Source organism: Rhinatrema bivittatum, chromosome 17 (genome assembly GCF_901001135.1).
Source record: "Rhinatrema bivittatum chromosome 17, aRhiBiv1.1, whole genome shotgun sequence".
Lineage (NCBI taxonomy): Eukaryota > Metazoa > Chordata > Amphibia > Gymnophiona > Rhinatrematidae > Rhinatrema > Rhinatrema bivittatum.
Window position 1 is genome coordinate 13,518,625 of NC_042631.1, and position 24,275 is coordinate 13,542,899.

Consider the following 24,275-nt stretch of genomic DNA (forward strand, 5'->3'; position numbering starts at 1 on the left):
TCCCTTCTGAGTCTGACTGGGTGACGCAAAGGTGGAATGAAGGCACCGGCAGGAAGGGATAATACTTGGATGGGGGCCGACGCAGTAACAATGCACCGAAAGCAGGCACTGAGTGCTCAACGCCCACTTTCCTAACGCGCATTTGCATGTCAATGAGCGCTATTAGTTTTGTGGTGCGATGGACGCGCGTCGTGGAGGCGCTAATCCCCTTATAGCATAAGGGGCTGTGGACGCGCCTCCACGACGCGCGTCCAACCACAGGTTAAACAGCGCGCTCGGCTGAGTGCACTGTTTTGCGTCGGCCTTTTTGCTGTGCTGGTAACTCAGCCTGGCGCCTCTCCAAGACCGGAGCCCGTGTGTGCAGGCCCCCTGCTTTCGGCTTTCCCACTGTCCTTGTGGCCGCCTACAAAAATAGACTGTGGTTACCGTAAATTAGGATATTGCATAAAAGGAATCTCGTACAGGTGTGCTCTTGTCAGCTCTGTGCAATGCGGTTTCCATTGTAAACAGAGGGAGCAGGCACTCGGATAACTGACAAGAGGCATCACTAACAAAATATTAACTAGATAATTAGCACGGGGAGTTTCTCCACGAAAACGTGCATACAGCATGCATGTTAAAAGCAAGTCCAAAGTTTTGATGCATTTGAAATTTCCCTCATATTGATCAGCTGTAGGCACATACATAAAATGCCATTTTTATGAAGGATATTACTATATAATTAGCCTTCTCAGAGAATATGTTCACATGCTCTGAATTGCCTTAAACTAGGCAAAAAAAAAAAAAATTAGCACTCATAATGGGGAGAACACTTGAGCCCTGACCTGTTGGAAGCTACTGAAAGAAGTCATCGTTCAAAACTATTCCGTGACTCTTAAATTTCCCCTGAAGACAAAGAACCTCAATGTGCAGAGCTGGAAGTGTCAAGCAAACACTGTCCACTGAAAGTTCAGGGAGAGGAAATGCTCTCCAGACACACAGGCCGGAGGAACTGCTGTTCTAAACCACTTCAGACATGTTGCTCTGCTCCCACAAAGGTCACGGGACATCGGCTTTCATTCACCAGCTATGCTGATTTATGGCACAGTGGATCTCTTGCCCCTTTCTTGCTTTCTCTCAGTGATGAATGCAATTCTCAGAAACTGCTTACCTGGGTGAATAGTAAGGGGGGTGTGCACTGGAAATCTTTTGTTTTGTTTATTGAAGACACTATAAGCAACCAATGAAATGAAAACTTATTACATTTTAAAAATGTCTGATCCAAGCTCCCGCACAGCACCTACCAAACCCCTCTGGGCCCACACCCTCACTGAAACGGAGCAAGAGTGGCTGGCGCCGTGGTCAGGTATGGCACTGGAGGGTCAGACCCAGGGAGACTATGGCACTCCCTGGGTGAGGGGAGAGGGGGATCTTTTTAAAAAAAAATGTTGATGGCTTCTTTTATTTTTTTTTTGGTCAGGGAGGCCGAGGCTGGGGCCAAGGATGGGAGGCTGGCTACTTCCTCTGTTTGAATTTCATTCGTTTTCCTTTTGTTGCATTTTCAAAACAAAATGACACAACATAGGAGATTTCAGTGAGATTTTCTATTTCATTTCAGATGAAAGCCCGTACACTCTGTAGGTGAGTAAAAATAGCATGGGGAAAGTACGTGGCCTGAGGGTGGTGAGGGTAACAATGCACGCAGCTTGGCATTTTCAAAGAAAATAGTTGAGCATTAGTCCCAACTCACAGAATAATGCTGTTGCTGGTGCCGGCCTAGCATCTCTGCAAGCCTAGGATTACCACCCAGACACCAGAAAAACGAGACCTACTGATGGCTTCAACTTTCAGGATAAGGTGATCCGATTCGTATTTCATTCCACAGCATGCACGGAGGTGTCATTCTGATTGCTCAAGAAAAGCAGGAGCTACTTCTCCCAGCATGCAATGGGGGCACGGGCCGGGGAAACTGGGCCTGGATCAGGAGGCAAAAACCCAATGAGTTCTATTTCTACCTCTGGGAAGCTCTGACCATTATATCCTAATATGCAAAGGAACATAGGAGGGAAGGAAGATGTCAGGTAAAGAAGGTGAGAGAATTTAATTTTTTCGGCATTTCATGGCGGGAGCATAGCGAAGGAGAAGCCCCCCTCTCTGTAAAGTTGGCCTTTGAGCTGCTAAGGGTAGGACGATGTGACTAAGGCTAGGGAGTGCACGCTCTGGAAGGCCTGTGAATGGGATCAATAAAGGAATCTTTGTCCAAGCTCCTCGCTCTTCTGCCTTTCCGGCTCGGTGTTGCCTGGCTGTGTTACTGTGAGATATGAGCGCACGCACAGTGAGGCGTCTTGATGACAAATAAAAGATCCTGTCCAAGTCACATCTTTATACAGAATGACAGATAAAGAGCTATGCAGGGCACACTAACTCCTACTATTTTTGAACTGAATGAGTTTTATGTAGATGCAATGCACTGTGAGCACACTGCACAGGAAGGAAAGCAGGAGGCCTGTGCGGGACACTGTTTTCTTTGTTAAGGCTGTGAGCAGTGGGTGCATTTCAGTAACAATGAGTGGTAGGCAACAGCTGCCTGGACTCTCATCCTCGCGGTTGCACAACACTTGTACTAAAATGCTTGTTGAGACCAAGTTTACTACAAAGTTAGGGGGAAAAAATGCTTAAGGAGGCAAAAGTAAAATTAATGTTGCTGATTAAAAGTTTCATTGTGAGTAACTAACATTCTAGTTCACTAATGGCCATAAATAGAGAAATCGTTTGGTTGTTGGAATGCTTTGCCCACAACAAAAGGAACTCGTGCTTGGATACTCTACATTCAGTGTTTCTCACTGCCATGGTCCCTGTGCCATCCCAGGTTCCTGCTTTTTTTTTTTTCTTGGCACAAATTCCTGCATTCTGTAAAATTCCTCTGCCACAAATAGGGTGGAATAACTGTGGTTTTCGGTAAGTCACTTAGAATTTTAGATGACGCGGTAGATACATGCTCTAATAAATAAAGAATTAAATAAAATAAATATCTTCAACCTAAGTCATTTGTTAGTTAAAAAAATATATATCGGGAGATCTGTGACTGTCCATGGAGATTCCTACCTAGGCATAAATGTTTTGCGCACACACCTGAATATCGCAGAGTAAAGACTTTAAGTAGCGTGAGGGAAAAAGAAGAGGATCCAAGCATTGGAGAAAAACCACTGCAAAATTAAAATTTAAAGAGCACAAAACTAACAAGAAGAAAACAACTGCATAAGGAATGCCAGTGACTCCTGTAAAAAAAAAAAAAAAAAAAAAAATCAGCAGAAAATTCCTTCTGGAGAAAGTGGGGTATGACGCCTGCTAAAGGAGCTGATTCAAAACCTTTTCCTGGTGGTCACCACAGATGATGATGAGTTTCATGTGATGGCAAAGCCTGAATTGGCAGATAGGCTCTATCTATATAGGTTATAATTATTAGCACAGTATCAACATTTAAGGAAACATGCAGGCAGTCCTTTGGCTGTATCTAAATATGTGATTGTGGTGTCCATGAATTATCATTAGAATGTGTAACCCCCATCCCCTGGTGCGGATTGCTATGTGATGGGGCCATTAAAGAATTGTTTGTCTCCTCGGGTCTGGAACCACTCCTGGCTTGCTCTAACATTGTTCTCTTTCCCCCAGGGTCGGGATCCTTTGGTGGTGGTGGTGGTGGGGGGGGGGGGTTGGGGAGGGAGATTTACTTTTAAGGTTGGAGTGCTAGGGGTGACCCTTTGTACCTTCATTCTTCTCCCTGGGAGAGGGAAACCTTTCTTTCACTGTGAGTGCTGCGTGTGCCACATAAAACACTGGGTTAGTGTCCAAAATTAAAGCTTTTACTGTGATAAACTGAAGCCTCCACACCAAACATGTCTCTCTCTTCTCTTGCAGTCTCTTTCCCTCTATCTGTGCAAGTGTTTCCTTTACCAGAGCAAGGAAACCATCCACCCTTCAGGACCTGGGTAAGTGGAGTCCCCAGGTGGGCAGGGAAACCCCTTCCAAACAGATAAAAATATATCTCACAGTCTCTGCACAGAGTCCAAATCTCTCTCTCTCCCCAGAATGTGAAGACTCCAGATGGATGTCCTCCGTGTTCTTAACTATCTCTTTACTCACAGTTAGTAGATACGTTTCTCTTTCCTTAGTCTTTTTCGAATCCCCAATGGAAGGGATCCTAGCTGGAAACAAACATCCTCCAGATGTATAGGAAGAAAGGCAGCTAAACCCTTTCTCCCAGGTCTTCTTACAAATATCTTCTTCCCAAAAATGAGATAAACATCGGAAGGTCTTGGCCTTGGGTCACTACCTCCCTCCCTCCCTCCTCGTTGAGGGTGAGGAGGGAGCGGATATGGGCAGCCCCCGACACAGGGTTTCCCCTGCCCTGAGCCCAGGCGGTGCACAGAGTCTCACCAAGCTTCCTACGAATAAAAAGTCCCCAAAATATCCTGGGGTGCTGACCCTTACCAACCAGGGAGTGGATAGGCAGGGTAGATCCCCAACCCAACTCACGGGGTTTGCTGGAGTCCTACAAGCAGGCCCAAAAAATTTAAAAAAAGGCAAAGGCTCCTACACATGTCCTATAACTTCAAAAACAAACTACACTGCCCCCCCCCCCCCCAGAGCTCCCTGTAGGAGGCTGCTTTAAAAAAACCTCACATTGGAGAACATCCATGCCAGCATCCTCAGAGGGAGGGGCTGTACCGAATGGATCCTCCTCTAATTATTCTCCCTAACTGCACTATCTCCATAAGAAATAGCCAGGGCTTACTGGTAACACGACCAGTTAGAAATGTTTTAAAAAATCTGAGTTGAATTTGGTCAAGAAAAAAAAAAGAGGGCACATAGTGAAGTAGCCTAGTGGTTGGAGCAGCAGGTTGAGCACCAGAGAAGCCAGGGTTCAAATCATGCTGCTGATCCTCGTGACCTTGTGAAAGTCACTTCACCCTTGGTTGCCTCACGTACAAACGCTGATTCCCTAAAGTGAGCGACCACATTACCCTGGATTATTAGTGAATGTGCGCCCTTAGGAACAATAGGAGCGGCAGTAAATAATGCACAGTAAAGCAGTGCCACTCTTTACTGAATCAGCCTGTTAGGTCCTTGTTTACTATTCCATGGTATTTTTCTGCTTCCCTGCGGTGTTTTCCCACCACCTTCAGTAATTTTCCCATCTCCAGAAAAATACCTCGTACTCGGTATCTCCAGAAAAATACCTCATACTCGGTATCTCCAGAAAAATGCCTCGTACTAAGTATCTCTAGAAAAATACCTAGCATTTTTTTGCCATGGAAAAATTCCATAGGAAAGAATATCACCAGAAAAAGGCTAAAAAAAAAAAAATCACACGATAGTGCGGGGATGCCAGATTCTTAAAGGGCTATGCTGGCTCAAAATAGATTTCCCAGAAGTGTACAAGCTCCCTGGGAGTCTTGAGAGACCCCTGCTGCCTCTAGAAGTGGTGCAGAAGTGGAAAAAGTAAAAAAAAAAAAAAAATATTAAAGTCATGCAATGACACCCTACCACTTATCCAAACTCCCCTTTTTCCAGAAATAATAACCGCCAATCCAAACCCCACCCCAAGTAGTAGGTTGACAACCTCTCAAACCCCTACTCACTCTATCCCACTCCCTCTCCTTTCCTTCTTCCCCCCAACCATACCTGGTTGTCAAGTGAGGCCCTGGTGGTCTAATGGAGCTTAGAGTGCCCCCTAAGCTCCAGGCTGGCAACCGCCATGTTCCAAAAATGGCAGAAATGTGGCTCTAAGTAAAAATGGAGGTATAATAGGCATCTGAAAGACCTTCTAGACTGAGGGTAACCAACGAGACACTGTGATACCAAAGCACAAAGGGGCAGATTTTCAAAGGGATACGCGCGTAACCCCCGAAAAGCTGCCCCTGCCTGCCCCTGCTCGCTGAGCCTATTTTGCATAGGGGCTTGCAAAACGAGGCGGGGCATAGACCATCTGGGGTGGTCCGGGGGGCGGGGTGGGGCATGGCCTGAGCTTCCAGGCACAGCGGGCATTTGCCGCTGTGCCCGGGATCGCAGGCCGGCCGTTGGCCAGCGCATGTAACTTCTTCAACAAAGGTAAGGGGGGTTCTAGATAGGGCTGGAGGGTGGGTTAGGTAGGGGAAGGGAGGGGAAGGCGTGGGGGGACGGAGGGAACGGAGGCAGGCTGCGCTGCTCGGCGCGCGTAAGTTGCACAATTGTGCACCCCCTTGCGCGCGCCGCCCCTGGATTTTATAACATTTGCGCGGCTGCACGCGCATGTTATAAAATAGGGCATAGATTTGTTCGCGCCGGGTTGCGCGAACAAATCTGTGCCCGCACGCAGGTTTTAAAATCTGCCTCAAAGTGTATCAGAGTAACAGAGCAGATTGAACTGGCGGTGTGCGTCATCATGCATGCAGTGCTGGGTTTCGCATTAGGAGTTACCACTTAGGAAAAGGACCTTAGTATCATTTTAGACAATATATTGAAATCCTTAGCTCAATGTGCAGCAGCAGCCCCAAAAGCTAATACAATGTACGGAATTATTCAGAAAGTAATAGAAAAGAAAACTGAGAATATCATAATGCCTCTGCATGGGACCACACCTAGATTGCTGTATGCAGTTCTGGTCACCCTATGTCAGAAAAGATATAGCAGAGCTGGAAAAATACAGAGAAGAGCAACAAAATGACTCTCCCTTATGAAGACAGGCTAAACAGGTTAGGGCTCTTCAACTTGGAGAGGGGATATGACAAAGTATTATAAAATCACGAGTGGTGTGGGACAACTTAATAGGGAACAGTTAGTTGTGCTTTCCAAAAGCACCAGAGCTAGGGGACTCTCCATTAAACTAACTGGTAACAGATTTAAAACACATTTTTTTTTCACTCAGAAACACAATTAAGCTGTAGAATTTGTTTGCTGGAGGATGTGGTCTAGGCCAGTAATACAGCTGGATTTTAAAAAGATTTGGACAAATTTCTGGAGGACAGATCCATTAGAAATTATTAGCTGTGTAGACTTGGGGATGGTCACTTCTTATTTATTTATTGTTAAAGTATATATTCTGCACTATCATGAATTCTAGGTGGATTACACTTTAACATCCAATCACAAGCATAGTATATATACAGAGTTAAAAAAACCAACAACAAATAACCCTCCAAGGATGAAAGATTTCATTATATTAGGACATTAAAACATTAAAAATATTCTAACAGATGTTAAATATACTCATCATATAATCAGGTTTTGAAAGCCCATAAGAACAGAAGACTTGTCATATTGGGTCAGACCAAAGCTCCATCAAGCCCAGTATCCAACAATGGCCAGTCCAGGATCACCAAAGATCACACTATCAAACCGCTTTCTAAGACAGTAGCCATTTTGTCAATATTGCCACAGCATGTTCTGTAACAAGCCCCAGACAAAACCATAGCACTCGGTGATCTACAAGGAATTAAATACCTTTAAAAGCCTAAGGAAATTAAAAAAAAAAAGTTTTGAGTTGCTTCCTAAGTTGAAGCAGCGAAGACTCACTCTTGAAAGTATCAGGAAGGTCGTTCCGAAGGGCGAGGCTGGCAAGGCTTAACCTGGGCGCCTGTGATTTAGTAGGTCTAACTAACTTAAAAGAAGAAATGTCCAATAAACTACTAAATGATGAGCACGCTGTGTATGACATGGACGATAAAATCTTAGAACTGAAGTAAAGCAAGGAAGACACAAACCATTAATTAAAACCTGTATGAAAAATGTTTCTATTTCTTGTTTAGCAAAACCTATGCACTCATCAAAAGGAAAATGATGTGAATGAACTTGTGCATTCTGCTATAAATAGAGCATTTCAAACCTTCATGTACCCGTCTGCTCATTGAGACAACCTGAAATATGACCAGGGAGCGGATGAACTAACATAAGCAGGAGACTATAGGACTTAGGCATAAGCATAAGTAAATATTAGAACAAAAGATTAGAATTTGATTACCATTTTATCTCATTCAAAAGGATGAAATCGGAGTTGGCTAATGCTAGTGTTAGGGGTGCCCATGAAGTTGAAAAAGAAATTAGATGAAAAAAAAAATGTGAAGAAATGAGAACGGCCTGCTTGTTCTATTAAAACATAAATGACCGTCGGTATAAAGCTCCTTCAGGTAATACAGGGGTAGCAAATATACTTTCATATCTTATACACTTAAAGGTGAATTTGAGAAGCCCGATGTGCGCATTAATTAGGGGATGCGCGAATGTGTCAGGCACGCGCCAAGCGGATTTTAAAAGCTGCCGAGATCCGCGCGTATCTCCCGGAGCACGCCCATGTCAGAAGCTGTCACAAAGGGGCAGGGCATGGGCGTGGCCTGGGCATTTCGGTGCGTGAACCCGAGACGTGCACATAAATGCGTGATCCGGCGCCAGCCGAGGCCCCCTGCCGCGTGATTTTACTTCTGCTATGGATGACGTGAAAAATTAAAAAGGAGAGAAAACTAGGCAGATGTGTGGGGTTTTACGGGTTGGGGCTAACTTGGGGGGGGGGAGTGAAGGCTATTGAACTGGGGGGGGGTTTGGAGGACTTATCTCTTAACTGGGCAAGCTGGGATGAGAATAGCATCGCGCACCCCTTTTAAAATCTTCCGATTTACATGATAGATTTGTGCGTGCTTACACGTGTATACTTAAAATTTGGCACACATCTTGAAACTGCATGAGATGTGTGTGCAGCAGAAGAGGCACACGCATCTAGGTGGCTTTTAAAATTCGGTGGGCGAACACAAGCCCGACTTGTATACCTGCCTTCGGTTTTTTAAACCTTACCTCATACTTTTTAAAATCCTCAGCTCCGCCTCAGGAATGCCTCTGCTCAGCTCCCACAAGCGTAGGTGTGAACATGTGGCAGGATTATCGGGTGGGAAGTTTTGCCAAGGGCCGTAACTGCTGTATCCGAAGGTATTGTGACTTTCTGATCTCACTTCAAGAGGGCTGTATTATACAGAGAAGGCAGTGCAAGGAATCCCTTTCTTGCTTTGTGAAGAATTTTGCGAGATTTTGGAGTTCATCACTTTTATGAAAAATCTTTTGCACACATAGATGATATCTGGCAAGAGCTTTCCCAAACTTGATGGAAGTCCATTAGTGTAAAGTCTAGGAGAATATGGCGAGACAGAGATTTAAAATGAAATCCAATGAAATGAAATAGGAAACTAGAGCATCTTCCTGTGAAACTGAGGTGTGAAGAATGTAAGTGGCATATTTCATGAAGAACTCAGAAGGGCAAATTCTCCACTTTTCACACTCTGGGTGAGAAAATTTTCACACATTAAATATGAAACCTCTAGCAGAAACACCCTTCCCTGCTTAAAATATAGGGGTAGACTTTTAAAAGATGCGCGCGGGCGTACATGTGTGCGTCCTACCAGGCGCACGCACATGTACACCCGATTTTATAACTTGCGCTCGCAAGTTATAAAATCAGGGGTCAGCGCGTGCAAGGGGGTGCACAATTGTGCACCTTGCACGCGCTGACCCGCACTGACTTCCCCCGGTACCTCCCAGGCTGCTCCGAAATCGAAGCGGCCTAGAAGGGAACTTCCCTTCCCCCTAACCTGACCTTCCCACCCCTTCCCCTAACCATTCCCCCCCTGTCCTTTGTCTTACCTTTTGCACCTGCCTCCGGGCAGGCGCAAGTTGCGTGTGCCGGCAGGCTGCTGGCACATGATCCTCCGACACAGCGGCAATGGCCATTCTGTCAGAGGCCTCTGGCCCCACCCCCTCCCCTTTTCTAAAGCCCCAGGACTTAAATGCATCCCGGGCTTTACGCGCGTCACCGGGCCTTTTTAAAATAGGCCCGGTGCGTGTAACCTTTTTAAAATCTGGCCCATAATATAGAGAGTCTATTGTTGAGAAGATTTTCAAGAAAAAAATTCTAGTAAAGACATCTACACACTGTTCAAGCTATTTTGTAAGGATGTAAGAAATATTCAATAAATCATTAAGTTCATGAACGTTAGGGTGATCATATAACTCCATGTCCCATCTTTCTATATGCAATGAGGTTAAGCCAGTACTTAGCCTGTACCCTGTGACATGGGGCTATGACAGTGCATTCCCCAGCTATAGGAGGATTCACTTTAACTGTGCTCCAATGTACACTGGATAAAAGAAATGAATAAACAGTGTCAGTTTGGATATGCTGGAAAGGATTATACAAAATATTAATATTAGGAAAATACTTGCACAGTTTTATTTATACAAATATAAAGACATACTCAAAGATGTTGAAGACTCATCTATTTTGCCAGCATTTGACGTTTAAGAGATAGCTCAGCTTGGCTTTCATGACTCTTTTTCACTTGTCTGTTATTGTTCTACTACCGTTTTATATTTTATACTGTTCTTATGCAATTTATTATGTGTGTGTTGACCCTGTTAGTCACCTAAGGCTGTGAAAAGGCTACATATACATTTCTGAAATAAATAAATAAATGCCTTTAATACAAAAATAAATATTGTATATAGCTGCAAAGTTGACTCATACAGCAGAACAAGCCAATCTGTTTTAGAAAACCATTCAAAAGATGTGTCCAAGGTCTTCATGACTGATGATGATGATGACGACGACTAAGTAGTGTGCTATTGACATCTTGATGACTGTTAAATAAATGCAATTGTCCTCCATAGGGGAAAATGGGATATTTAATTCATATCTTTCACTGGATGCATGGTGCGATATTCTCCTTCTTCAGTCATAACTTGGTGAACTGCTTCTGCCAAGAAGTCCTATCAGGTGTGGCCTGCTCTTTTTAGATATGTGCATATATACTCTGCATTATTTATCTATATTCATGTATGCCCAGTAATCTGCCATGACAGATGTTATAAATAAGTAAATTATCATAACCTTGAAGGAATGGTATTAGAGTGGTCAGGCAACTTCAACGACCATCTTGGGAGCCGAGTTTAGCAATTACTATTAAGTGCTTCTGGGAAAAACAATGCATTTGTTGCTGTAATCTATGGTGTGAGATTTACGAAGGTTTAGATGTCATTCAAGTGTGAGATACCATTAGTTAATAATAAGTGATGATAAGACACTGTAAGTGTTCAACTTGAAAAAGTTAGACTTCCCTTATGACCTGTTCCAGATGATGATTTCTATTTTTGCATACGAGTAAAGCCAACAGAAAGTTTTCAAAATTCCTTTTTCCAGTAATGTGTAATCAGTTAAAAACCAAATTCTAAAACTTGAAATTCTACCTAGTCAAATGACTATTCCAAGTAAATGAATAAACAACAGAGTGAAATGTAATTGTTTTCTGGGGACAGATGGAGAAGGAGAATGGATCTGTTTACTAATATACATTTGATCTCAGGAAATGACAAAAAAAAAAGTCTGCTAAGCCAACTTTGATGCTCAAAGGATTCCAAAAGGTTTGTGCGCCTTCAGCTATAATTAAGAATGATTCACTAAATAGTAAATTAACTAAGCATGCATGATAGGTTACCAGTAAAGAGGATTTTCTCAGGATAGTATGCCATTTTTATAGGCTATTTCAAGGGGTCATTAGCGATGACTGATCATCTCACGATATAAGAATTCTGCCAATATTCCTGTGAAATGATGAAAAAGTTCCTAGAGATGAAGGGTATTCATTGGTATTCTGATTTTAAAGATTGTTTGAAGCACCATCTTGAGGTCAGGAATGATTCTTTTATTTGTGGAACATGATTGGCTTAATTTCTAAAAGTTTTGTTGCTTTCCTCTACAGAACCAAAGAAATGCCTCATGTACAGGCAAGTCAAGGTTTGGATTGATCTTCTGTAAACTATGTAAATAATGCAATATCATGGAACAGGGCCTGCAACACAAACTGTACATGGATAGACTTGAGGCATTCAGAGTGATTTGCTAGAGGACAGGAAACGGGAATATAATAGAAACATTCAAATATTTGACAGGCTTCAATAAGTTACAAGAGCAATTCAATTTAAAAAAAACAAACTATTAATGGATAAGAGGTCATAATATGAAGCTGGAGGGAAGGAGAGCAAAGAAAAGATGAGGAAATACATTTTTACTGAAAGGGTGTTACTCTCCCAGCATAGGTGCTGGAAACCAAAGCTGTGACAGAATTAAAAAATGCTCCATTATGAAGAAAGGCTAAAGAGGTTAGGGCTGTGTAGCTTGGAGAAGAGATGGCTGAAGGGGAATGATAGAGGTCTCTAAAATTATGAGTGGAATAGAGTGGATACATGTGAATTGATTATTTACTCTTTCAAAAAAATACAAAGACTAGGGGACCCTCCATGAAGCTATTATGTAGCACATTCAAAATAAATTGGAGATTTTTTTTCACTCTCACAATTAATCTCTGGAATTTATTGATGGAGGATTTGGTTAGGGCAGTTAATGGAGTTGGCTTTAAAGAAAAAGTTTGAACAATTTCCTCGAGGAGAAATCCATAAACTGTTATTAACCAATTAGACTTAGAAAATAGCCATTATCTATCATTGTGCAATAGTAGCATGGGATCTATTCACTGTTTAGGATCTTTGCAAGTATGTGTGACCTGCATTGGCCACTGTTGGAAACAGGACCCTCGATCTGACCCAGCATGGCAATACTTATGTTTATAGGTAGACTACATGCAGGAATTCTACTTTGCACGCCACCCTGGTGATGCCTCTTCCTTCCACGTGACTGAAAGTCTGTATAATAATATCAGGTATATAAACTTTTTCTCAGGTTGTTCCACAACAAATCCCTTCCCTTTTCTCTCAGAAGAATCCCAAAATTAAATTCTTTTTATATGAGACTTTTCTTTCTAAAAGAGCAAAAAAGGCATCATGATATCCAGATGTGACTTCTCCTTTTTTATGGAATCAGAGGGAGGTCTTGCGAGGCTTCAACAGTAGGTAGGAGGGAAAAGCAAAATGATCAATTAAAAAAACCCAAAACTCTCAAACCAAATTAAGAAAAATATTTTGCTCGTCAAACCTCCCTAGCTGAAATGTCACTATCTGTATTTATATTCATCTAGTTTTAGTAAGCACCTAGGAGTTCATTATATTAGTGAAGCAGGCAAACATGTTGACAAATGCCAGTTTGCCATCCTGCTAAGGGTATCAGATTACTGGCTTTACTGAATTCACTATTTGCAATCACAATTATCTTCGGCAGATGTCTTCGTAAATGGCTTCTGAGCACTGAATACCTCTAACACAGGACTCGATAACATTCCAGCTGGCTGCTCTGGTCATAGGAAATCCTCTCCCTTGTATCTATTCCAATAGGGTAATTTCTGAATATACTGCGAGTTCTGCACTATTCTTTTCTTTTACTGATTGATTCATCAGGTCAAAGAGATATCTCTGCTAGTTGTAACAGGCAATATAATTCAATTAAGCCTTGGAAAGAAGTATTGACCTTCAGAGAGAATAAGACACCGTGCTTTAGTTATCATAGGTAGAGACAGAATGAAAGAATTTGGTTTCCTCTGTCCTTTTAAGAGACGTTTATAGTTTGACACAATGTTAAATTACATCATCTTATGTTATATGTTATGCATATTTCTACCAATTAATAACAAGGAAGTTATAGAACATCCTGTTTAGATAGGCCATTTTGATTAGAAGAAATTCCACACTATATACAAAAAAGAAGGTTGATAGACACTACATGTTATTCATTGTTAAAATACAAGTACAAAACACCAAAAATGTTCTCTGCTGAGTAATTCTTTTATGCAGGGAGTATTAGATTTCAAAACCATTGCATCCAACGTAGTATCATCATATAAACCAATGCATTTGTGTCATTTTCCAGTAAATTTTTAGTGCTCACTTGGGGAAGATGCCAGATCCAATTCATTCCGCCATTTGTACTTCAGACATTTTGTAGAAAATTAGAACTACATGTACCACAATGCTTCTGGGAGTTAGAAACACTCTAGCCCACAGTCCCTTACTGCATTTAGTTCAAAGGCAAAATGCATGTACTACCCAGTGAGCCCCCAGTCATTAACTAGTTAAATAAAGTGCCTGAAATTTTTGTTGGACCTTTTTGCAAAAGAGCTTTTAATTTGAATACATCATTTGCATGTTGTTTACCAGGAATTGCTAGCTAGTTTCAACCAGATTGCTGTTCCCATGGAATAGTCCCTTTCATTTGCATTTCTCTAGTGTCACATTAAAGTGACTGTGTAACAAATGGCACGGAATAAGGTTTATCTATAGAAGCTGGGCTACCTACTGAAAGGACTTAGTAAACCTGATTCACAGAGCGTTTGGTGATGATTAAAGAGTATGCATGATGGTAGCAAATACAGTTAAGTTACAATATAAATCAACAAATGACGAGCAGGAGGTTTACAGATTCCATGCATGAATGGAGATAAATACACATACACGTGTATATATAGCTGTACCTACACATATCCTTAGACTATAAATCACATCATCAAAACTATCACAGCCTGTGAATTTTGGAGGTCCACAGTTTACATCAACATATACATTGTAATGGGAATATCATTTCTAGATCACTTGAATTGTCTGAAAGAGCATTGTAAAACAATTTGTAAATTGTATCAAAGCCTCTCCAGCCACTAGAGTTGAAAAGTTGTATTCAGACATAAGCTGCTTGTGCTGCCTAGTGCCTATATACCAATCATTTTGTCTTTAGTCCTGTCTAATGTATATGAAAGGTAGTGCGTTTTCTCTCATTACACTCATGGGCCCTGCCATCTGCTTTGTCTCCTCTCGTTCTGACTGTGTTGGATGTCCCTCTTGTGGGCTGTTCTTATCCAGAACACATACACACATTGGGTGGCGAGCGTATGTCGTGTCTGTCAGAATACAAGCAGTATGAATTTGTTTTCATGAACGAATGTTGTTTAGTGGTTGTTAATAAGATAAAGCATTAGAGACCCAGGCTGGAGGGAGGAGTTCAGTGAAGATAAGCCATCAGCAGAAACCTTAGATAAAGGCTACGCACAGTTCTACAATCCAAATAGAAAGGATTTACCAGTAGGATGCTGCCTAGACTGTATCATCCAGAAAGGATACACAACATTATTAACCATTACATGGGTCATATAGGTGTCTGGGGGTTCTTTTCACTTGTGGACTTTATGCATAATTTCAAAAGGAAAGAGTTTCCTTTGAAATTTGCCATGCAGGCTATACAACTTTTAAATAATAAATGCATGTGGAGTTTTGCGCCAGCTTTTTGTACCTCTAGATTTTTCACAGAAAATAATGTCTGTGGGCTTAAAAATATAATCTGTTCATAATACTTTCCAATCCTGTCCAAAAGAGCACCCCCCCCCCCCCCCCGTGAATACCTCTCCAAAATGCAGAATATGGCAGTTAATTTATGTGGGTAAAATGCCAATTGCTCACATAAATAACTTTTTAAAATTGTCCTCCCAGTAACCTAGTGACATAGCAAATATAAAAGATGAACCCTCAAGTACAGAAGCAGCAGCAGATCAGAAGCTCTAATGACCACCTGCACTGAAACATATATTCCCAATGCTTCATTGCATAGCTTTTAATATGAAGTTTATTGGGCACATTTCAAGATACCTTCATCCTTGCAAGCCTGCAAGCTAATTGTCAAAGGGAAAGTTGCTGCAGAGGGACGAGAGTTCCTTGGTACCTACGCGCTTGGTACCAGCTTTGAAGCGGATAAAACGTATGTGCATTAAATTACCCGAGGAGATTTCAAAATGCCTTCCACCCCCCCCCCCCCCCCCTCTCTTACAGGTTAGCAAGGGAGGTGAGAGGCAATCCTCGGACATCATGTGCTGCCCTCTGACATGACCCAGTAAAAAGCCCCAAGCTGTACCTTTGCAGGTAAAAGTCTCAGGCAGGCCCCCCTACTTCAGCTCGAAGCAAACTGCGATAGGACAGCCAAGCTACTGCCAGGCACCCCCATGCATTGACATCCTTCCTGCCCATATACGGTGCCTGGGATGCTCTACAAAAGGTTCCAGTTAAATATAAAAGCCTGGGCTTGTCTCAGACACAGTATATTTATTCTTGCTTCCTGGTTCCGCACGATACTTCTGCTTCTTCTTTCTTGTTTTTATTGTATTTTGAGCACAAAGATGTTATTCTGTATGTGAAAAATGAAAAAAAAAAAAAAATCAGTTAGTACAGAAGAAGATTAAACTTTCATGAAACCACCAAAAGTGCTTGCATTACTGACATGGACTACTTCATGTCTCATAGAGTAATTTTCAAAGGGTCTTCTGTAGGGAAAGTAGTGCTTTGCCCACACATATGGCCCTGTAGAAAAGTGCATGACCGATTCATGCGTAAAATGGGTTTTATACACAGAAATGGACTTTTGAAAATTGCTTCTTTTACATGTGTAATTCCTTTGAAAATTGGCTCAATAAGACATAATTTTCAAAAGGTTTTCTGAGTGTGAATGGGCTTTTGAAAAATTCTATGATATATGCTCTGGAATTTGTTGCCAAAGGATGTGGTTAGGGCAGTTAGTGTAGCTGGGTTAAAAAAAAAGGTTTGGATTAGTTCCTGAAAGAGAAGTCCACAAACTGCTGGCTTAGGGAGTTGGCTTAGGGAATAGTCACTGATATTACTGGCATTAGTAGCATGGGATCTACTTATTGCTTGGGTACTTGCCAGGTACTTGTGACTTGGATTGGCCACTGTTGGGAAACAGGATGCTGGGCTTGATGGACCCTTGGTCTGACCCAGCATGGCAATTTCTTATGTTCAAGAGTTACCACCCAAGAAAGAGATCTAGGCATCTTAGTGGATAATACATTGAAATCATCAGCTCGGTGTGCTGTGGTGATCAAAAAAGCAAACAATGTTAGGAGTTGTTAAGAAGGAAATGGTGATTAAAACGGAGGATGTCATAATGCCTCTATCGCTCCATGGTGAGAGCACACCTTGAATACTGTGTGCAATTCTGGTCGCCGCATCTCAAAAAAAGATATAGTTGCACTGGAGAAAGTGCAGAGAAGGGTGAACAAAATAAGGGGCATGGGACTGCTTCCCTGTGAGAAAACGCTAAAGAGGTTAGGGCTGTTCAGTTTGGAGAAGCTACGACTGAGGGGGGATATGATAGAGGTCTACAAAATCATGAGAGGACCTGAACAGGTTAATGTAAATCAGTAATTTTACTCTCTGATAATAAAAGGACCAGGGGGCACTCCATGAAGTTAGCTAATCAATTCTTAGAGGAAAAGCCCATAAAATACTATTTCTAAGGTAGACTGGGAAAGCCACTGCTTATCCCTGGGAGTGAGGAACTACGTGGGCCAGAGAAACCTGCCAGTCCCATCAGGTTCTCTGAGCTCCAGCCGGTTGGAAAGAGGAGAGGGGTGTGCGTCTTTATTTTAACTGGATAATAGTTTTATTTTGCTCTTTCACCTGATAAAATCAAAAATGCAAATTGCAGAAAGCATTTAAATCCAAGTTATCTTTTTCCAGTACGCAGTGACCCATCAATTAACTCCCTCTTCCTAGCCTGTGCAGTGTACAAAAAATGCTTCAACCTGCACACCAACAGAACAATGGAAAAGTGGAGAACACTGGAAAGATATCATTTATATTGAGGTTAATACATATTTCATTAATTATGAAATTTATTTTTTTTTGTATGGTTTAAATGGCACAAAAAGATTGACATTTGCCATGGTTGAAGTCTTTAGAGGATTATAGTAGTAGTGGTCGTTAGCGTAAACTGAATAGAATGTTTAGTCTTAGTTTTTAAAATGAATTATTTAAAAAGTGCTGCCTAGATAAGCAAACCTCATTTTGTGGCACTGTGGTAATGTCTTTCTTAAATACGGTTCACTCTTTCTAAAAGCTGTTTTATGGATCCAAGAACTCTGTCTACGAAGAGGAAGTTACTTTGCAGGTGGGTTCAATTAATCAGTCTGTACCAGCCTAGACTAGAAAAAAAAAACTTAAAGCAACACTGATTGAATGCTTGCTGATCTCAGAGTCAGTGGTGGTGAAATGCTCCTTAGTGTTGTAAAATGCTAAAGTGTAAAAATGTGTTTACTGCATAATCTGGGATTTTGGGGAATACCAGGGAGGGACATATGTTCCATGCAACCAAAAACAGAAAACCCCTCGCCCACACCCCCCCCCCCCTTCAGTTCGTCCCCCACGTTTCCAGTCCCTCCGCTGCTATTGGAAATGGTGCTGGCAGGCCGAGGCCCTTTCCCCTAGCAGCAGCAAGGCAGGAGTTTACTGGAGAATTGCTCCTGCCCGGTCAGGAAGTTAAAAGCCCGACGCCCCAGTAACTGGGGACGCTTTGCGAACCTCTACACGAATGATGGAAATCTCCTTTGTGCTGTGCGCCTGCCGCCGCCGATGCATCCTTACGGGAAAATGGTATTAGCCAGAATCAAGGCTGGTGATATAACACTGGCAAATGTGCTAAAAAAAATTTTTTAATGGGAAAATGTTACAATAACATTTTTTTTTTTTTGCTGCAGCTGCTCTGGCTGCTGATGTCACCGTGCCTGTTTCTTACTCTGGGATTATGTAGGAGCACATTCTGTTTCACAAGACGTACTTGGGTCTGAGAGCCAGGGAAAAGGAGGAGGAGGAGGACGACGATAACAGCGGTGACATGGCCCGCAGCCTTCTGTTTGGGAGAATGTCTTCCAAGGAGCTATCTTTGCACTGGGTGGGATTTCGCTTTCCAAGCTGCCCTTCAAGACATCGATGAAGCAGAGTTCCCAAATATAAAAAAAGTCTTCACTGTCAGACATTTCAGCCATCATGGAAATGGCAAAGAGCTCAGAAGCGAAGGGCACCCTTATGCAACAATCAGGGTTTGTTTGTTCCACCCCCCCATAGGCGCAGAATGAGATCAAAGTTGTGAATAAAGCCCAAGGTCTTCCGCCAGGGACACTGCAGCAATGTCCAGTTTTCCTACCGATGGATTTAAGATTTTTAATCAAGCAGCACACGACACCAGAATCTTGATATCCATCCATGACTTCTGGGGATGGATGCCGACCAAAGAGGCAAGAAGGCGAAATTTTGGCAAATGCAAAGCAGTTTCCAATCCTTGTTATCGCCTAAGTTCATGACACACGCCACAGTTACGAATCGCTCATGGATTTCATCAGGCTGAAGAGCTCTGTGTCACCATTGATGCCTGGGCAGCTTCTTCTGCTGCTCTAGCTGACTTCTTCCCAATTTTCAGCTATTTATTACTGTATGGATGATGATGGGAATGTAATGGTCAGTTAGACTATTAACATTATGAATGTAATTCCTGTTAACAATAGGGCTGTGGGCTTACATTTTTCTTGTTCGTTTTTTTTTTTTTAAAGCTCTTTTTATTTCATTTCAAATAAATAAAAAAAACAAACACCACAAATAAGAAAAACAAAACAAAAAAAAAAATCAAAATGAAACAGGATCCCCCACTGAAATCTCCCCCTAGTGCCGGACTGGGAGGGAATTCAAAGTGAATCGTGTGTCACTAGTTGAGAGCTTCTTAGATCACAATCAGCATATCCAAGATTTCCGATCACTTTTCCTAAATGTTAACATACCATACAGAAAGAGTGGCAAGGAATGTCATTACAATCCTCTGCCTTCAGCTCTCAGCTTTAAGCCAATCCAAATGGCCTGCTACTCAGGAAATCATTATTTGCATATCACAGAGAAGGGTGACCAAAATGATAAGGGGAATGGAACAGCTCCCCTATGAGGAAAGACTAAAGAGGTTAGGACTTTTCAGCTTGGAGAAGAGACAGGGCGGATATGATAGAGGTGTTTAAAATCATGAGAGGTCTAGAACGAGTAGATGTGAATCGGTTATTTACGCTTTCGGATAATAGACTAGGGGGCACTCTATGAAGTTAGCATGTGGCACATTTAAAACTAATCGGAGAAAGTTCTTTTTCACTCAACGCACAATTAAACTCTGGAATTTGTTGCCAGAGGACGTGGTTAGTGCAGTTAGTGTAGCTGTGTTTAAAAAAGGATTGGATAAGTTCTTGGAGGAGAAGTCCATTACCTGCTATTAATTAAGTTGACTTAGAAAATAGCCACTGCTATTACTAGCAAAGGTAACATGAAATAGACAGTTTTTGGGTACTTGCCAGGTTCTTATGGCCTGGATTGGCCACTTTTGGAAACAGGATCCTGGGCTTGATGGACCCTTGGTCTGACCCAGTATGGCATGCTCTTGTGTTCTTATACAAACCACACTCCACACAATATTAATGATGGATCACAATCAGAGGATACCAGTGTGGGACTGAAAAACCCCAATGAATTGTTAATTGGAAGCTGGAAGACTTGAGGCTCAAGATCAATGTTGAATCAGCCCTCTTTAGACACCATCACATAGGACATGGATTGAGATGAACATCTGATATCTAATCAACAGGTTTTCCCTTCTCCCTTTCAGAACCTTATTTGTATTCAAGGCACCAGAAATGTGCTGCAGTGTCGTCTGTCCTAATGGTGGCTGATTACATGTTGTTGAATTTCTTGTATCATTTGCTGATGAAATTTTGAAATTAAATTGTATATCTGTAATTTTATAAAATTTGTTAGAACCTGTTTTGAGCATTTTCACAAAAAATCAGGATATAAAAATGACTGAATGCATTGAAGCTCTACTGTCTCTTCTGTGAACTATGAACTAATTCCAAAGTATACAAGAAGAAGTATTAATACTCTCTGCTATCAGTTAAGAAGGACGTTGCTATAATCACTATTTTGGAAATAATCTGTTTACCAGTTGCTACTCCCCTGCACCATTGTGAGTAGGTTTGCTTGGAACAGTCCCCAAAATGATTTCATACAGAAATGGTCTGACACATGCAACGTGTGTCAGATATTTTGTGTGCTATCCCAGTGAATACGGACCCGTCAGGTTCAGCAAATGAGAGATCATCTTGGCTTGTTAACGTACCCGCTCCCAGAGGTTCAAGAGAACCGTCCAGAAAGGGGGCCATTCCGGTGCCGCAGCGGCAGTGATGTGCAGTGCCATGCAGAAGGAGGTGCGTTTTGATCACTAGGACCAGGCCATCTCTGCCCTGGGTGGGTCAGGGCTAGAAATGCCACAGAGGCAGCATTTACAGCCCCTGAGTTATAGGCAGAAGGACAGCCCCTGAGTTATAGGCAGAAGGACCCCCCCCCAGTGGCTGGATACAGAGCCTATGATTGCAGGCTCCTGGCTGAGGACTGCGGCCACAATGAAAGGACTTAGGTGGGATGGAGCGAGGCATAAAAACCCCTGCGTGGCTGCACATGAAAGCTCATAGTACCAGATCCCAGCCCTGGTACCAAAGGAAGAGGTTAGTTTTTAGGTGAGAAATTTTTATTGGATGACCTTTAATGCATTTGGGACCTGTGCCTTTTCCTAGGATCAGAATGCAGGGGACACCTACCTTTAACCAATTGGCCTTGATGCTTGTGACACAACTGCGACATTTGCTCTCCGCTTCTATGGGAAGAGAGGGGAATTGGATTCAGACGACAGCCCACGCTGGGCCCCGACTTTTATGGTCTGGAGTACTGATACGCAGACGTTAGGGGAAAAAGCACAGGGACGGCTTCTACAGTCAAGTCCAAAAGCAAAACAGATCAAGCCGCACTGTCTGAATTACCAAGAAGGCTGCTCGCCACGTAGAAGTTTTGCTAGCAGAAATGTTGTTATGGGTTTGACAGTTGCTTGGTTTTGACTGTGAGTATTACTATCCTTAAGATTAGGCTTGTGGGTAGCCAGTACAGAGCGGCAGTTACTTTCCTTAAGAGAAACATGGGGGTAACCTGCATGGAGCGGCAGTTAATACGATAAGAGACTGGCTGGGCAGACCATTTAGTTTTTTCTGCGTCATTATTATGTCACTTTGGCCTGGATTCTCTAATACCACTGGGCTCTTTGAATCGTGCGGTATGGGGGGGGGGGGGTGTGAAGCGGCGGGTGGGCCTGCGAAAGCAGACAGCGATTGCACCTCTGCAGTGCGATCGCTGCCGGCTTTCGCGCCCAATAGCGCCGTCATAAAAGGTGGTGCAATTGGGCGCGAAATTGGCAGCGAAAAGGGTTCTTACCCTTTCGCTGTCCGCGATGTCCTCACGACGTCCGCCCCGACTCCTCCTGTTCTGGTCTTGACGCCGCCCCCATTTAATGGACTTTTTGCACGTGATCGCTTAGGAAAATGACCCCCTAAGTTAGGTCAAGTCTTGGAATGAAATGGGGTGAACTGTGCTGCTTGTTATATGTACTTTTAAAATGTTGCACAGTATACAATGGACACAATTTTCTTTTTTTTTTTTTTAAATTATGTTTCTGGATGAAAAATGAGTTTGTACCATGTTCCATAAGCAGAATATGGAAAGGTGCTAAGGGTATAACTCGGTGTCTATTTTCATTCATTAGGCCTGATCCTGTATGACTCATTCACAGCTCTGTCACTTGTAATTAAAGAAAGGTCATCCTAAACTCAGTAATAGAAAAACTCCTGATCTGAATTCATATAATCTGTCAATGCAAACTCCAACAGCACCCTGGCCAGAGGCAAGCTTCCAACCAGGGATGTGAAATGGGAATCTAAGCACCCTCTTTAATGTAACAAAATGGAGCACGAATCCCAAGAATAAGCAGTGGATTTCCGCAACTCTACCTTAAGAATGGTTATTGGACTTTTCCTCAAGGAACCTGTTCAAACCTTTTTTAAATGAAGCTACACTAATAGCTTTCACCACATCCTCTGGCAACGAATTCTAGAGCTTCATTGTGTGTCCCCTGGTCTTTGTACTTTTCGAAAGAGAAAACAACTGATTAAGATGTACTTGTTTCATTCCACTCATTAGATATTAGCCACCACTTAGATATATTAGCTCCAAAAATGAATAGCGTTAAAATTCAAAAACTCATACTTTCAATCTTATTTTCAACCAATAATAAAACTTTCCCTACCTTTACTTGTCCTCTGAATCGCTGCCTGCTCACCCCATGGACTATAAAGCTTTGTAAGGAGCTCAGTATTAAGGCAACAGTTAAACACAGAAATACATCCATTCATAGCAGCCCAGGATGTGAACAAAAATGTTACGCATCCCCCAAAATTACAGAGTTAACATAAAAAAAAAAAAGTTCAAAATTCCACAGAATTCTTACTGCCAAAAGTACTTCAATTCTTAATAAAATAAATCTCTCTCTATGATTTCAAATTGCACTCAGAACTGTAGAGATCCAGATACTTAAGGCCTAGGCATGTAAATATTTTTTTTCATTTGGATTTCTTTTTTCACTTTGATGCTTATTTTGGTTCGTTTCATTTATTTGAACCAAAATAATCACCAAAGTGAAAAAAAAAATTGGACTAAAAAGCCTAAGGGGAAAAAAAAAGGGGGCCCAAGCTTATTGCTCTCTCTGCTGTTGACATCGGCTTCCAGAACTCTGGGATCTCCCGATGCTCCCCCAAAGGCCTCTGACGCTTCAGACCCTAGAGAGAAGCCTCTTCTCGTTTCCCAAAGTTATTCACAGATTGCTGCATCAGTTCCTTCACCAGGCCTTCCCTTTCTTCCTTCTAGCTTGGAATCAGGACCCCAGCGTGGATCTCAACACCTTAGGACCCCACAAAATCCCTCTGCTTTTTAGTGATCGGAAAAGAGTGGCCAACAACCCTATCTAGAGCCTCGGCCCCTTGGCTGCCCCTCATTGGTTCGTTGGGCAATGCCTGTCCAGCAAAATTCCAAAAGCTCCTTTTGACACCCCTCTCCCCAGTAATCAGGGCTAAACCTAGGGGGCTGCAGGGCCCACAGCAGGCCCCCTCCTCCCTCCAAGATTAAAGAACAATTGGTCCTCTCTATACCTGAGCTCTACAGCAGGTCCTGGCCCATTGAAAGAGATGTTGGGCAGTTGCACCAATTTCAATCCCCCCCCCCCCCAAATATAAACAGCCATGCTTCCTAATCCCAACCTTCAGTCCCCACCATTTCACTTCCCCCTCCAACTTCATCCCTCAGTCTCCGCTATCCCCTCCCCATTCCCTGATTTGTCAGCTAGAAAACTGCTCCTCCAGCCTCCAGGAGGTCTCTCTTGTTTTGTGACCTGGCCAGTAGGAGAGCAGGACTGATGCCCCTTTAGCTGCTCCTGCTACATGGACTTCTTTCTCTTCCATGCGGGTCAGATCAGTATTTGACCAGTGCAGGAGGGAGAAGTGGGATAGAAGCACCTGACCTGCTCTCCTGGCCATGGACAGGCCTAATGATGTGACACTGAGAAGGGCTGCCCCAGTGGTGCAGAGCCCGGGGCAATTGCA

At 42.6% G+C, this 24,275-nt stretch overlaps 1 long non-coding RNA gene across 1 annotated transcript in view; it reads right to left on the minus strand.

Annotated features, from left to right (window-relative positions):
• Window positions 1-15,346: 15,346 nt before the first annotated feature.
• The window catches only part of LOC115079528, a 28,064-nt gene continuing 19,135 nt past the window's right edge, over window positions 15,347-24,275 (minus strand). Inside the window, exon 5 of the long non-coding RNA XR_003853312.1 lies at window positions 15,347-16,105. This is a non-coding gene — a long non-coding RNA (uncharacterized LOC115079528). The remainder of the gene's footprint in view (window positions 16,106-24,275) is intronic.